The following is a 14013-nucleotide window of genomic DNA, read 5'->3' as shown; positions in this document are numbered from 1 at the left end:
TTCATTCAGCCATTTAGACATGTAATAAGAGGAAGGCCCTCATTCTGGGTCCTATGTGCTTTCATAACAACTGGTTGGGCTGGGAGAGCAGAAATTGAGGAGTTATTGCTAGAGTTTGAAAAATTAGAACGGGCAGGAATGGAGAGAACTCGCCAGCATTAGCTCCTGTGAACTGTGAAAGTCTGAAGACCCCTAATGCCCAGCAACACCCCATCTGCTCTTTGCTGTGACCACTAAGTTACCTGTAGCAGCTGCTGGGTCAAATGGCTTCTCCTCTTCCTTCTCAAAAATCTGCATATATATTGGAATACAACTAGAGAGAGATTTTTGGCAATGCTGAATCGTCCTATGTAGTACAATTTCCAAGCCACTTAGCAAAGTTCCTGATACACACACACACACACACACACACACACAGGCATTTACAAACTAAGACTAGTGGTAACATAAAGCATGAAAGCTAAGATGAGTTTATGATGTTTTTAGATTTCGTAAATTGGACTAAGAACACACATAATGATGAGAAGATAAGGGATGACTGAGGTATGAAAAGCTCATACAAAGAGAAGGAAAAATTATGAAATAGGAATTTTCAAGATAGCTGAGGGAAAGGGGAATGCATGAATGTGACCTGGGCTGATATCCTCAGAGCTTACCTCATTCGTCTGTAACTGGAGTTAGAGTTCAGCTATTTTTTAACTTGGAAGTCAAAACATAACATACCGGGGGTGGGGGAAACAATGATTTTCCTCAATCTGTTGACATCCCCATTTGTCAGTTATGTATTAACTGACTGATACTATAGAATCATATACTGTAACAGAAAAAGGATGGATATTTGAAACAATTTCAGTCAGTTCCTACTATTCATGGCTCAAAAATTTGCAGAGACTGTGTTGAAAGTAACATTATTCTATTTAACAATGAGTATAGAAAAGAGCTTGAATTATGGTTTAAGTGAAACTATTTAGAAGCAGAATTAAAACCAATTGAATAAAACTTCATTTTAATCATCACTTGGAGCTGGAACATTGGGTGCATCTATCTTTGCCGAAAGAATGTCTAGCAAAATGTAATGTTGTCAATGGGACTCATCAGATAGGCCAGCCTTAGGTCATTATCCACACTGGGGAACCAGCAGCTCGTTTCACTATGAGTCCACCCGGATTGTTCCTTCACTGTTGACAAGACCCAGCGCGGGTTTTCTCAACCAGTCAACCCTTTATCAAACTCTCCCATCCCATGTCAGCACTGGCTACTCCTGAGATCCCAGAGGAGAAAATGACCTGGGGGGAGGAGGCTAAGGAGAAAAGAAAAACAGGAAGCTAATAGGGTAATAAACAACAACAACAAAAACCTACAGAACTTTAAAGCACTCAATACTGAGCTGAGAAACTTGAGATGAGGCCTCCTCCATTTATTGGTCCTCTTGAATTACACTGGGATGATTGGAATGAACCTCTAGAAAGTACAGAATGTGCCTGCATTGGGAGCAGAATATCTGCAATTGTGTCTTTTTTGGGGGGGGGGGGGAGGGAGTAGCAGATACCGCTTACTAAAATTTCAAAAACATTCTGAACCCTTCCTCCAAAAAGATTAAAATAATTTATGGAGTGTAAAGGTAAAAATGACATTCAAGATTGATAGGAAAATATTTTTAAAATCAATCAACTTTGAAATACAAATGATTATCTAAATACTTTCTAAAATTCACAATATTAACATTTTAAATGTAGAAAATAAATCGAATAAAGTAACTATACCAAAATTAGTCTATATGTTTCTTCATCATATTAATTTTTGTTACTCAATGTTTGCGTTAACTGATCTACGTAATAAGAAGAATTACATTTAGACTCTATATATTTCAGCCATCAACCAGAAAATGTGGATTCTGCAAAGAAGAAGAAAGCAGCATCTTGGCTCTACTGTGACTCCAGGAAGCCATCCCAATATAAAAACCTTGGGTGCAAAAAGTTACCAGTGAAGAGGCTCCAGGCAAGCAAGGCCTCCCTGGGAAGGACCCTAGACTGATTCAGTAGAAGATCATCTTGCTTTCACTTTTATTGCAATATGGTCTTGCTAGACTACATTCTGAGTGAGGCTGTCCTCTGTGCTTGCTAATTCCTATAAGTTATCACATCTTTTTACAAGGTAGAAATGAACACTTCCCAGGTCTGGGGAGCTGGCTTGGTTGCGAGGTTGAATTATGATGTGAATGGGAGGACCCGAATTTGAATCCTCTGCATACATGCAAAAGCAGGGGGTGATGGTACATGTCTGTAGCCCCAGTGCTGAGGAGGAGGAGTCAGGAGGATCCCTGAAGCACACTGACCAGTCAGCCTAGCTGAGTCTGAGTTCCAGGTTCAATAAGAGATTTTGTCTCAACATCTCAAATAATTAATAATAATAATAATAACAATAACAATATAGAGAGTAATGAAGACACCAATAGTAGAGAGAGAGAGAGAGTGAGAGAGAGAGAGAGAGAGAGAGAGAGAGAGAGAGAGAAAGAGAGAAATTAATGCTTCTGATCTCTAACTTAATTAAAAGACAATATTTAGGGTCTAGAAAAGAAACAGAATACACTGTGCTTTATAAGGTTAAGCTAATTTGTAATTATAAAATTGAAACTCTTTTCTGCCAACTTAACATTTTAACATTTAGCATTATTTGTCATAGTCAGAACCTGGAAACAACCTAAATGCCCCTCAACCAAAGAATGGATAAGGAAATGTGGTACATTTACACAGTGGAGTACTACACAGCAGAGAAAAATAATGACATCTTGAAATTTGCAGAAAAATGGATAGAGCTAGAAAACATTATATTGTATGAGGTAACCCAGACTCAGAAAGACAATTATCACATGTACTCACTCATACGTGGTTTTTAAACATAAAGCAAAGAAAACCAGCCTACAAATCACAGTCCCAGAGAACCTAGACAACAATGAGGATCCTAAGAGAGACATACATGGATCTAATCTACATGGGAAGTAGAAAAAGACAAGATCTCTTGAGTAAATTGGGAGCATGAGGACCTTGGGAGAGGGTTGAAGAGGAGGGGAGAGGAAGGGAGAGGAGCAGAGAAAATGTATAGCTCAATAAAATCAATTTTAAAACATTTAAATATTTAAGATTATAATTTAGATTTTTATTTCCATAATAATTAGGTTATATAATTTCCTATCTTTCAATATCCTACTAAAATAAATTATATAAATACATACATAAACCTGTCATACACATCACCTAACAGTCATTATTTTGGCTTTGAGTAAATGTCTTTAAGTTATTTCTCCACTTCTGATTTTATGACACTAATTTTATAGGTGACCATAATCTGAATTTTTTAAAAAATTAATTTAAAAAACAATTCAAAGACAAATAACTAAATAGAGAAAAGAAACAAATTTTTTAAAAAATATATGAGGTGATAATTTTTAGTTATTAATTTGACTCTGGTTTGATTTAAATGAGGAGTGGGTAGGAGTGCTCCATTTGCATTTCAAGCAGTACTTCTTGGGAAATTTCCAAGCTTTCTAAACTGCACGGCATCTTAAAGATAAAGAAGTAGGTGATGTGTTGACTAACTGCATACACACACACACACACACACACACACACATAAAGTCAATGTTATATGTATGCCAACTAATATCTAATAACAACTCTATAAAGAACAAAGCAGTTTGTTTAAACCAGGAGTCCTTCCAATAGAATATTTGTAGATAAAGTCCAATGTAGCACCAAAGCATGTTAAAGGGGATTTTTGTCAGGGGTTGTACAATGTCAGTCACAACTTGGCTTCTATTCTGGAAAAAGATCATAGTCTCTGAAAGCATAGGTGACTCTCATTACTTTAGAAAGCCATTAATGAGTTTCATTTCTCTCAATAGCTTCTATGGAAGTTGTGCAAGAATGTGAAGGGCACATGTTCATTGCAGTTGCATTAATTCGCCAGTTCTTTTGCAATAAAATAAAATAAAACATAAGTAGTATATTAATTTCTATAGAAGTATAACTTTGTAGAAGTTTTGCACTGCTTTACAATAACAAATCTTCTCAAGGACAGATAACAAATCTAATTTATTTTGGATCCCAACACCTAGCAAAGGAAGTGGAACAAAATGGATCTCTAATCACACGCTCCTGAATGGGCCACTTTTCAGACTTTTGAGAGCATCATCTTCTTCCAGCTAGCTTGAAAAGATCAAGGTCATGTGCCACCTAACACCAAAGAACCTAATTTGCAGTTAAAGCTTTCCTTTGGCATCATTTTGAAAACATTAACTGGAAGGATTGTATTAAATGATGTATGATTTTTTTAAAAATAGAAAACCAGGGGGTTGAAGAGATGGCTTAGCAGCCAAGAGTATTTTTTTTTCCCTGAATAGGACCTGGACTTTATTTCAGCACCCACGTGGTAGTTTACAACCATCCATAATTCTGACTCCAGGGGATCTGATGCCCTCTTCCAACCTCTGTGGGCCACAAGGCATGCATGATACAAATTCATACATGTTGGCAGAACACTCCTATACATAAAATAACTCTTTTTAAAAAATAAAAGGTATACAACCACCCAGAGCAACCTTCAAAGCCTATGTATGGACTTGTGACATCAAGGGTCAAACAAAAACACTCTCCTGTTCTTCTATACTGAGTGAGAATTAGATGTGTAACATCCAAGTGCTTTTAAAGATTTTTTTTTATTTATTTATGTTCTCTCTCTCTCCCCCTCCCTCTTCCTCTCCCTCTTCCTCTCCCCCTCCCCCACCCTCTCCCTCTCCCCCTCCCTCTCTCGATGTGTGTGTGCCTGTGTGTGTGTATGTGCATGTGGGTGACTACAGAGGCAAAACTAAGATACCAGAGTTCCTGGAGCTGGGGTTACAGGTGGTTGTTAGAGCTGCAGTACACACTTTGGCTGCTGAACCATCTCCTTAACCCTAGCATACTGGTATTTAACATAGGGCTTCATGGGCATTTACCATAGAACTATATTTAAAGTCATAAAATAACAATTAAAAATCTCTAGCTATGATAATCATTACTGAAATGAAGTTTGACTCTATATCAGATTCATGTCACTTGGTTCTGACCCTTTAAGCCAGGCTTTTAAAAGAAATGATTCTGTTTAAGAGCCCTTGAGAGCACTGAGGAAATACAGAATGGGCTGGCAGGATGGTTTAGTGCTTAAAGGTACTTGCCCCCAAGTACCTAAGTTCAGTCTCCAGGACTCACATCATAAAGAAGAGAACTGACTCCTCCAAGTTGCCTACTGACCTCTAAATATGTACTATGGGATATTTGCCCCCACTACACACCTACACACACACACACACACACACACACACACACACGAGGAGGAATGTCAAACATAGCCTAGGTTCATATACCACAAAAAATTAGAACAAGATTAATCAACTTCACAAATATTATTAATGGTCTACAAACAAAATGACACAAGAATAATTTCTGGGCTTATTTAAATAGATTAGTTTTTATAATAGCTTCTTTTTTAAGATTCATTTTTATTTTTAGTTATGTGTAATATAGTCTGCATTCATGTATATCATGTGTGTACCAGTGTCTTAACAGGCAGTAAAGGGATTCTGATTCCCTGAAACTGGAGTTACAGTTGACTATGTGCTGTCATGGGTGTGTTGGGAACCAAACTGGGGTCCTCTGGAAGAGCAGAATCTTAGGAACTCTTCTATTGCTGTGATAAAACACCACGGCCAAGGCAACTCATAAAGAAGAGAATTCCTGTTGGGCTTACAGTTCCAGAGGGTTAGAGTCCTTGACCATCACGGCAGGGAGCACGACAACAGACAGGTGGGCATGGCAGCACTGGAGAACTCACTGAGAGCTCACATCTTTAAAAACCAAAACAACTTTCTTTTTATTCATTCTCTGTGTCTTTCACACCATGCATCTACATTCCATTCATTTCCCCATCCCTTCTCATCTGCCCTCTGCCCTGGCAACCCCCCCCCCAAAAAAAATAAAATAAATAAAATTTAAGAGAAAAAAGAAAGAAGGAAAGGAAAAAACAAAACAAACAAAAAAAACCAGTCTCATCATGGAAGCTGTAGTGTGACAGTGAGGCATGCAATAAAGCCTTTTCCCCATATATCTTTACTTGCAAGTGTTCACTGCAAAGAGTCATTGGTCTGGTTCAAAGCCTCAGGTTTCTGCTACACTATCAATGCTGGGCCCTCACTGGAACTCCTCTTGTGTATCCTGTTGTTGCCCTATGTCATGGATATCCTGTAGCTTTGCGTCTGCAGGACCTGTCCCTTCATGTGCTTCAACAGATGGCAGATGGGGTGGATGTTGGAGTGGGCCAACTCATAATCCTGACTCTGGGCCTGGGTAGTTGCAAGGTTGGTCAGACAGCCAGAGAGCTCAAATCTTGATCCACAAGTATGAGAGAGAAAGATAGAGACACTGGGAATGGAAAGAGTATTTTGAAATCTCAAAGCTAACCCTCAGTGACACACCTCCTCCTACAAGGCCACCTCATTATCCTTCCCAAAACAGTTAGAGCAACTGAAGACCGTGTATTCAAATACATGAGCCTATGGGGAACGTTCTCATTCAAACCATCACAACCAGCAAGGGCTCTTGAGCACTGAGTCATCTTTCCAGCCAGTGAAACAATCTTGCTGTGAGACAATGCTCTGGTACACTGTAGAGATTCATCATTCATATTGGTTTAATAAAGCACTAATTGGCCAGTAGCCAGGCAGGAAGTATAGGCAGGGCAATCAGACTAAGAGAATTCTGAAAAGAGGAAAGGCAGAGAGTCAGTCATTAGCCAGATGCAGAAGAAGCAAGATGAGAATGCCTTACTGAGAGAAGTGCCACGTGAATAAACATAGATAAGAATTATGAGTTAATTTAAGTTTTAAAAGCTAATTAATAATAAATCTGAGCCAATAGGCCAAACAGTTCATAATTAATATAAGCTTCTGTGCGTTTATTTGGGACTGAATGGCTGTGGTACCAGGCAGGACAGAAACTTCCATCTACATAATCTTAAAATATAGGTCAGAGAAAATTACCTCATTGTTCAGACTCTATAAGGAAGCACATTGCTAGAATGCAATACTTCTAGTACCTGGATAGTTGAAGTATGGTTTTAAGACTAGAAACTTCTACCGTCAGTTCAAACAGATGTTAGGAATGGAGAATCTGGGACATAACCTTACACCTACAGAATTAGCATCTTCTGATTCTCACAAATGTGAAATCCAGAGCTACATTAAAATTCAAGCAACTGTTTTAGTTCAGAGTATTAAGAAAGGATGCAGCCCTTAACACTTTTGCAAAAGTCAATATAGCTATGAGCTTGCCCCTGGAAGAAGAGACATCCTCTGCTCTTTCACGGCAGGTAATTAGATCAGCTACTCCCTAAGATGTTGTGATTGTTTTACATTTAAAGGGGGTACAACTTTTTAAAAGATGGCCTTCTATGAGCTCCCAATATGCTTTGTACAACTTTTAAAACACATAAGATATCTTTATTATTTATTTGGGAATTTTATATAATATATGACTGTATTCATTTCCCTCCCCAACTCCTCCTAGCCCCACCTCCCATAATGTCCTCACTTCCTCTCAACTCCTTTAAAAAGATCCACTGAGTCCAATTTGTACTGATCTCATACTTTCCCACCTAGATATGAGGCTAACTACAGAAATTTGATCAAACTACCAGGAATCACACCTTTAAAAAGTGCCCCCCCAGAAGCTATCAAATGTTAATAACTCTTCAATTAGGGGTGGGTGCTCAGGATCCCCTCCCCTACACCATGTTATAATGGACTGACTTGGTCTTGTGCAGGTCTCGTGTGACTGCCATGAGCTCATGAGTAAGCAGAGAGTTGTCTTGTTCAGAAAACAGTTTTGCTCGGGTCCACCCTCTGCTTCTTTTCTTTTCTTTTTTCAAGACAGGATTTCTCTGTGTAACAGCTTTGCCTGTCCTGAAACTAGCTCTTGTAGGCCAGGCTGTCCTCAGACTCACAGAGATCCACCTGCCTCTGCCTCCCAAGTGCTGGGATTAAAGGCGTGCGCCACCACAGTTCTTATAATTTTTCCTTTTCCTCTTGCTCAGTGATCTATAAGCTTTGAAGGGGTGATGCAGATTTTCCATTTGTGGCTGGGCGCTCCACTGACACTTATTTTCTGTGCAGCTTTTTTGTAGGATCACTAAATTTCTTAAGTGATGATACTCAAGGTGGCCATAAAATTTGTCTTCATTACTAAATCTGGTCACACTCACACTATGTGTTCTCGGCTAAATAACCACAACAGAAATAATAATAATGTCCAAATTACATATTTACATTCCCCATAAATATTAACAATTCAAGAGGAGCAATTACGCTTGTAGGGGATCCACAGGTGCTTGCCAAGGGTAGGTTCTGGGAATAGAGTCAAAGGACAGTCACAGTTCAGAAATATTAAAACTGAGTGTGGAGAAAACCTCAAGGAGGGATGAGATGGGAAGTATCTGTTGCTTTGATGTGCTCTACTTTGCTTTCAGTTCTGTCTGTTTGCAGTGTGTATATTCAACGCTTGAGAAAACCAACCTTACTCTACCTGAATGGTTCTGTCACAGCTAGTTAGGCGGCTTCTCGCAGGAGGGAGGTCTGCCTCAGCATTCAGCACTGCGGACAGCTCCAGGCGTCTGCGGGAAGGGGTGGGGTGGGGCTTAGGAGGAAAGGGGCGTGGGTAGTGCAAAAGAACACTAAATGACTAAGTGACGCATCAGTTTTCGGTTAAATCAGTACACCTTTCATTCGGTTTTTTCCCCTTTGTCTGATCAAAGGAAATGTAAAAACCGTAGCGCCTTCTAACAACTCGAGACCGCTGTTTCCACGCACAGCGAGATGCCTTCGGCACAGCTGGGGACATGGCAGAGGCAAGGATTTTCGCAACGAATTAATTAAACCCTCACTACTCTAGGAAGCACAAATAGTGACGAACCCTGATTGCTAAGCTTCAGGGTGCGATGTGAATGAAAATGAGCCCTTGCCTCCGCTCTTTCTAAGACCTGAAAAACAGACCCTGTTGCTGTTGTTGGAGTCCCTTCCCCATCTCACATCCCACCTCCTTTGCTCGCACATACACCTGCGCGCAAATATTTACACATTGCCACACCAGAGAAATGCACACATGCACACACATTTTCCTGCAAACACTCTCGCGCACGTCCTTCCGCGGCTGCCTGTGTCCTGTCTCTCACCCAGACACAGACATTTATACACGTAGGCCAGAAAAGCGCAACCCACGGTCCTGTGACTCCCTCCACGCAGGTCCTCGGAACACGCCGCCGTTTACATTGAACCGATCGGCGAGCACAGACAAACCTACCAACAAGTCTACTGGCTGGAATTCATCTCCATGGCAACAAACATGGAAGGTGAGCCCATCCACCCCTGCTGCCTGTGAAGTAACTTTCTCCCCCCTCCTCAGCATTCACCAACAGGGTTCCAGCGCCAGTCCTGAGGAGAAGGTGTCCTTATTCTCTTGGATTTCAGAGACAAGAGAGCCGGGTGGGGGGCAGGGAAAGTCTGTATTTTGGGGTGAGCTCAAATTCTGAAAAGGAAAGAATGCCTCTGCAGCTGCTGATGCTGTCAAAAAAGAAAAAAGAAAGAAAGAAAATGTGTTGTGTGTATACAGATTGCTGATGTTTCTCCCATGATGTCTTGTAGGAAGTTTCCATGCTTCCTGCAGCTTAATATGTAGAAGACAACCAGAGTCAACGTAAGGTAGAATAATAAGGATGGTCTAGGCGTCCTTGGTGAGACATGTTGAGAATTTCCAGATCAAGCTTACCAGTGCTTTGGAAGGAATGGTTGTCTGAGGAGCCACCCAAATATTCTCTTAAGGAAAATCTCTCAAGGTTGATGTCTTCGGGGCTTTGGGGGTAAATTCTTGAAGATCCCGAGATTCTGGAACTCTAGGAAACCAGCATGCATGTACTTCAGCATGATGAAGACATCTGGGTTTGTAATTTAAGGATTTCCTTTTGATTCCAATACATCCATTCCTTAACGATAGCTCTGTGAAGATATGGCCTCAATAATGCTTTCTGCTGTTCCTTAATTTAATAGACTTTAACAACCCTTGTATTTGATGCAGAGTCTGTTGTTTATGTACAGAAGGGCTCATTATTTTTTAAGCTTGAGGTTGCATGTCTCATTTCACGAAATGACAAGTATCTTCTCACTAAAGACTGTTGTCTAGTGGCTACTACTAAAATACTTTTTACCTAGAATATCATATTGCACCCCAATTGCCACTATTTCAGATTTGATGTTGGTGATGTTAATACTAGATAAATAAGCATGAGGGGGAAAACCTGTTGATTAAAATAAAGATATAGGATGCTCTTGTGTATTTTTAGGAGGTACCTACATTTTAGCACTGGCTTCTGCAATTGCATGTTATTGTGTGCACGTTGGATAACTGTTTGCAAAAAGCAAATTTGATAGTTCCTAATCGGTAAATAGCTCACAGAGGAAAAAAAGCATTGCCTACCGCATTCATTCATGGACACGAAAGGCTACATGCGTAAGCAGGTATAAAGCGGCTCTCCTTGGTGGGTCACTCGCAGTGACATGATTACAATAACTAAGCCAGAGGCTTTGTTGGTGTTGTCGTCATCGTCAGTTTAACTACAAAGCAACTCCATGACATTGGGCCTTTCGGTATCTACAGGTACGGCCGTGGCCCCGTGCTATGACTCATCAGGACTTACAGAGCAAGCATGGCATTTGCCATTAAAGAAAAGAGACGCTTCAAATCTGGCTGCTCACTACCAAAGTATCTAACCATTAACTCCAGTGGCTGGAGTTCCAAGCAGTATTCTATCAGTAGTAGAAGTAGTATAAAAACACACTTTAATACTTCAGCCATTATATGGAGGGATTCTGATATTTAAACTGAGTGGTGTTCATGATGTTGTCCATTTTTGTGGTATATCATACTTAAAGTAAATTTTACCTGGATTCAGATTCCTTTTAAAAAATTCCCTTCTTCTTTTCACAGTTATGTTTTTCACAAGGGCTTTTTATCAATTTGTAGTTTTGTTTCTTTGTAATTCATTTCTCTCATGTTGCATCCATTTTCTATTTGTCAGAGAACGTATTTCTCAAATATTAAAATATTATTTTCCTTTTGAGGTAAGCCTCATAAAATCTGTTCTACAGAATTAAATGAGTCTTTACTTCTCTCTCTCTCTCCCAATTGTGGAAAACGAAAATTTGTCTTTACTCCCTAGTAACATGAACATGATTTTGAAAATTTTTTCACCAGGAAGTAGTCAGTGCTGTAACTGAAGATTTCTGTTTGTTTATGATATGATTATTACCAATATGTTATAGAACGTACTCCACACCAATGGAAAGGCACATAGTTCAGAAAACTTGGTGATATGTTCTCAAAAACTTCAGACTTGGTGGTATTGAAATGAGACAATGTACTCATTTTATATGTCAAATAATATAGGAAAGTTTGGGAAATTATTTGAAACAGCTAGGCCTCAAATACCAGTGGTTTTGATGTTCTTGAGTATGAAGGCTAATGTGCTTCTGGTTTTGTATTTATCTGCCTACTTCTACAGCGCTGTGTCAATAAGCAGGCTTCTTTGGGCTTTGTCTATCTCCTTTTCAATTATGCTCCTATATGGCACTTTGTTTAAAGATGAACATTAAAATCTAAGTTTTTCCTTTCAAGATATTAACAAAAACCAACCTTTCTCAATTCAATTGTTGTTTTAAATTGTAATCTACAGTTTCTCAAACATTAAATGGATTGACTTAGGTTTACTTTGAAAAATCAAATATCTGGATAAGTTCTTCTTATTGAGAACAATTCCTATTTCAATGTATTATCCTTTAATTTTCACAGAAGTAAAACTTGTTTTGTCAAATTTTATTACCATCCAATTCTATCTCCTCTTTAGCCATTATACCAAAATTCCCTTCAATTTATTAGCCTTCTAGAACTTTCTATAATGGTGAAATAATTCTGATACCAGGCCTTGCTTGCCAGTACTTAGTTTCCGTCCCACAGAATTAGACAGTTTTTCAATGGTTCATCTGGAAACCTTGGCTTTCTTAGTTTTGTGTGCATTCCTACTATGCATTAATTCATGATCCTGATTACTTCTTGTAAGTCCACTGGGAGATCTTATTTTCCCTCTGCAAGAAGGATATGCATTGTGGTTTATTGATAGTGGGTTTTTTCTTATGTCCAAATCCTGTCTGGTAATAGCAAACAGCATCTTGCTGGACTTACAAGAAAATTATCCTGGATCAGTCTAGAACAAGTCTACACTAGAAAACACTTTAGAGATCTGGACGCATCTACTGTCTTCTTCGGTGTTCTCTTTCAATAATGTCTCCTCCTCTTAATTTGAAGGCTGCAGATACTTCTATGTACTGCGGTCCCTCGCTCTTGCATTTGTTCATCTGCATCAGTTACTTGAAAACCAAATCTAAAGTGTTCTTCCCACTAGGAACTTTCTGTTGCACAAAATTATCTGGGTTGACTCCTTACATGAAAATCATGAGTTTACAATGCCCAAATTTACATTTACTTTGTAAATCTCTAATGTTGCTTACTTTTTGCTTAGGGGAAATGCTGTTTTTACATTTGTTCAAGCTTAACAGAGCTGAGCTACCATTGATGGACCTCCTTTCATTGCTCCCCACATTCCATCCTAGCTTTATGAAGAGCTTTCAAACCTACACTCTCTTCCTTATACTTATTCATACAGACCTTCATTGCTGCTCACACGAAGCATCGTTTTCCATTTCTTCTAAATATGTAGACAATAATAAAATCAACCCAATATGGCTGCCGAGGAGATAAAATATGTGTAAAGCACTATATAAGAGAAAGGCAGTAAATGTTGAACTTGGTTGCTTTTCTTTTTCAATACCCAAGTAGAAGACTGACTTGCTTTTATTCTTCTTTGAACATGGCTCCTCTCTCTTGCTAGTTGGAAGCTCTTTGACTAGAGAGGCCACACCTATTACCATGTGACAGCACAGCAGTAAATATTTTGAATACGCGTATGATGACTATTGATGAATCATTTGTGTTTGACTGAGCCATAATAATGGTTTTACCTTTCTGGACCTTTTGTTTCCATTCAAGTTAAGATTGTTTCTGCTTTTCAAGAAACCACTTCATATCTTCAACTTATAAGGATTTTTGATGAATTTCAGTTTGAATATTTATTTCATGCAAATTATCAAGCATTCTCTTCCCAATATTCAGTTAACACATTTCTCTCCTTCATTCTCAAATACAAGACTTTTCTAAATGTTTCTATCAGATATTATGCTCAGATTCCATCTTAGAACTTACGTCATTAGAATTCTTTGGAATCTCAACACTGGGAGCTATATATAATTTCAGCCAAGTTTTATGTCGAATTTAGTAGCTAATCGTCATTCTGAAGCATGTAAGAATATGTAGGGAAGGCTAGGCCTTTGTGATCCTACCCTGCAGACTGTCTTCATGACTGTAGAACCTGTAATTATTAGGATGGCTCAGTAACTGTGAATCTACATAAAACACCATAAGCCAGGCATACCTCACATATTCCTCACAAAGAGATTACAAGAGAAGTTCCATGAAGTGCCAAAGTCACTAACCCATGTCCCTAGTTCATCATGTTAACAGCAAACTAGAAAAAAAAAGGTGGAGTTAGCTGTAGATATCTGAAGTTTTTTTCCAAGGCCCTCTGTTAAGTCCTGACTCTTACCTGCAGCTACAGGGCTCCTGGGAGACAGTGAGACCTTAGGAGGAGGTGTACCTTGTCTAAAGAAGTTAAGTCACCGTGGAGAAGACCTTGAAAAGTACAGTGAGACCCTGGTCCTTCTCTCCTTCCAACCACCAAGTGAACAGCCCTCCTGGGCCACATTCTAGAACCAAAATCAGGCTCATGTGCCCACGGCTGAAACTGCCAAAGCAGAGGGCCAAA

The sequence above is a fragment of the Arvicola amphibius genome, chromosome 5 (assembly GCF_903992535.2).
Source record: "Arvicola amphibius chromosome 5, mArvAmp1.2, whole genome shotgun sequence".
Classification (NCBI taxonomy): Eukaryota; Metazoa; Chordata; class Mammalia; order Rodentia; family Cricetidae; genus Arvicola; species Arvicola amphibius.
Note: the sequence above shows the minus strand (reverse complement) of the source record.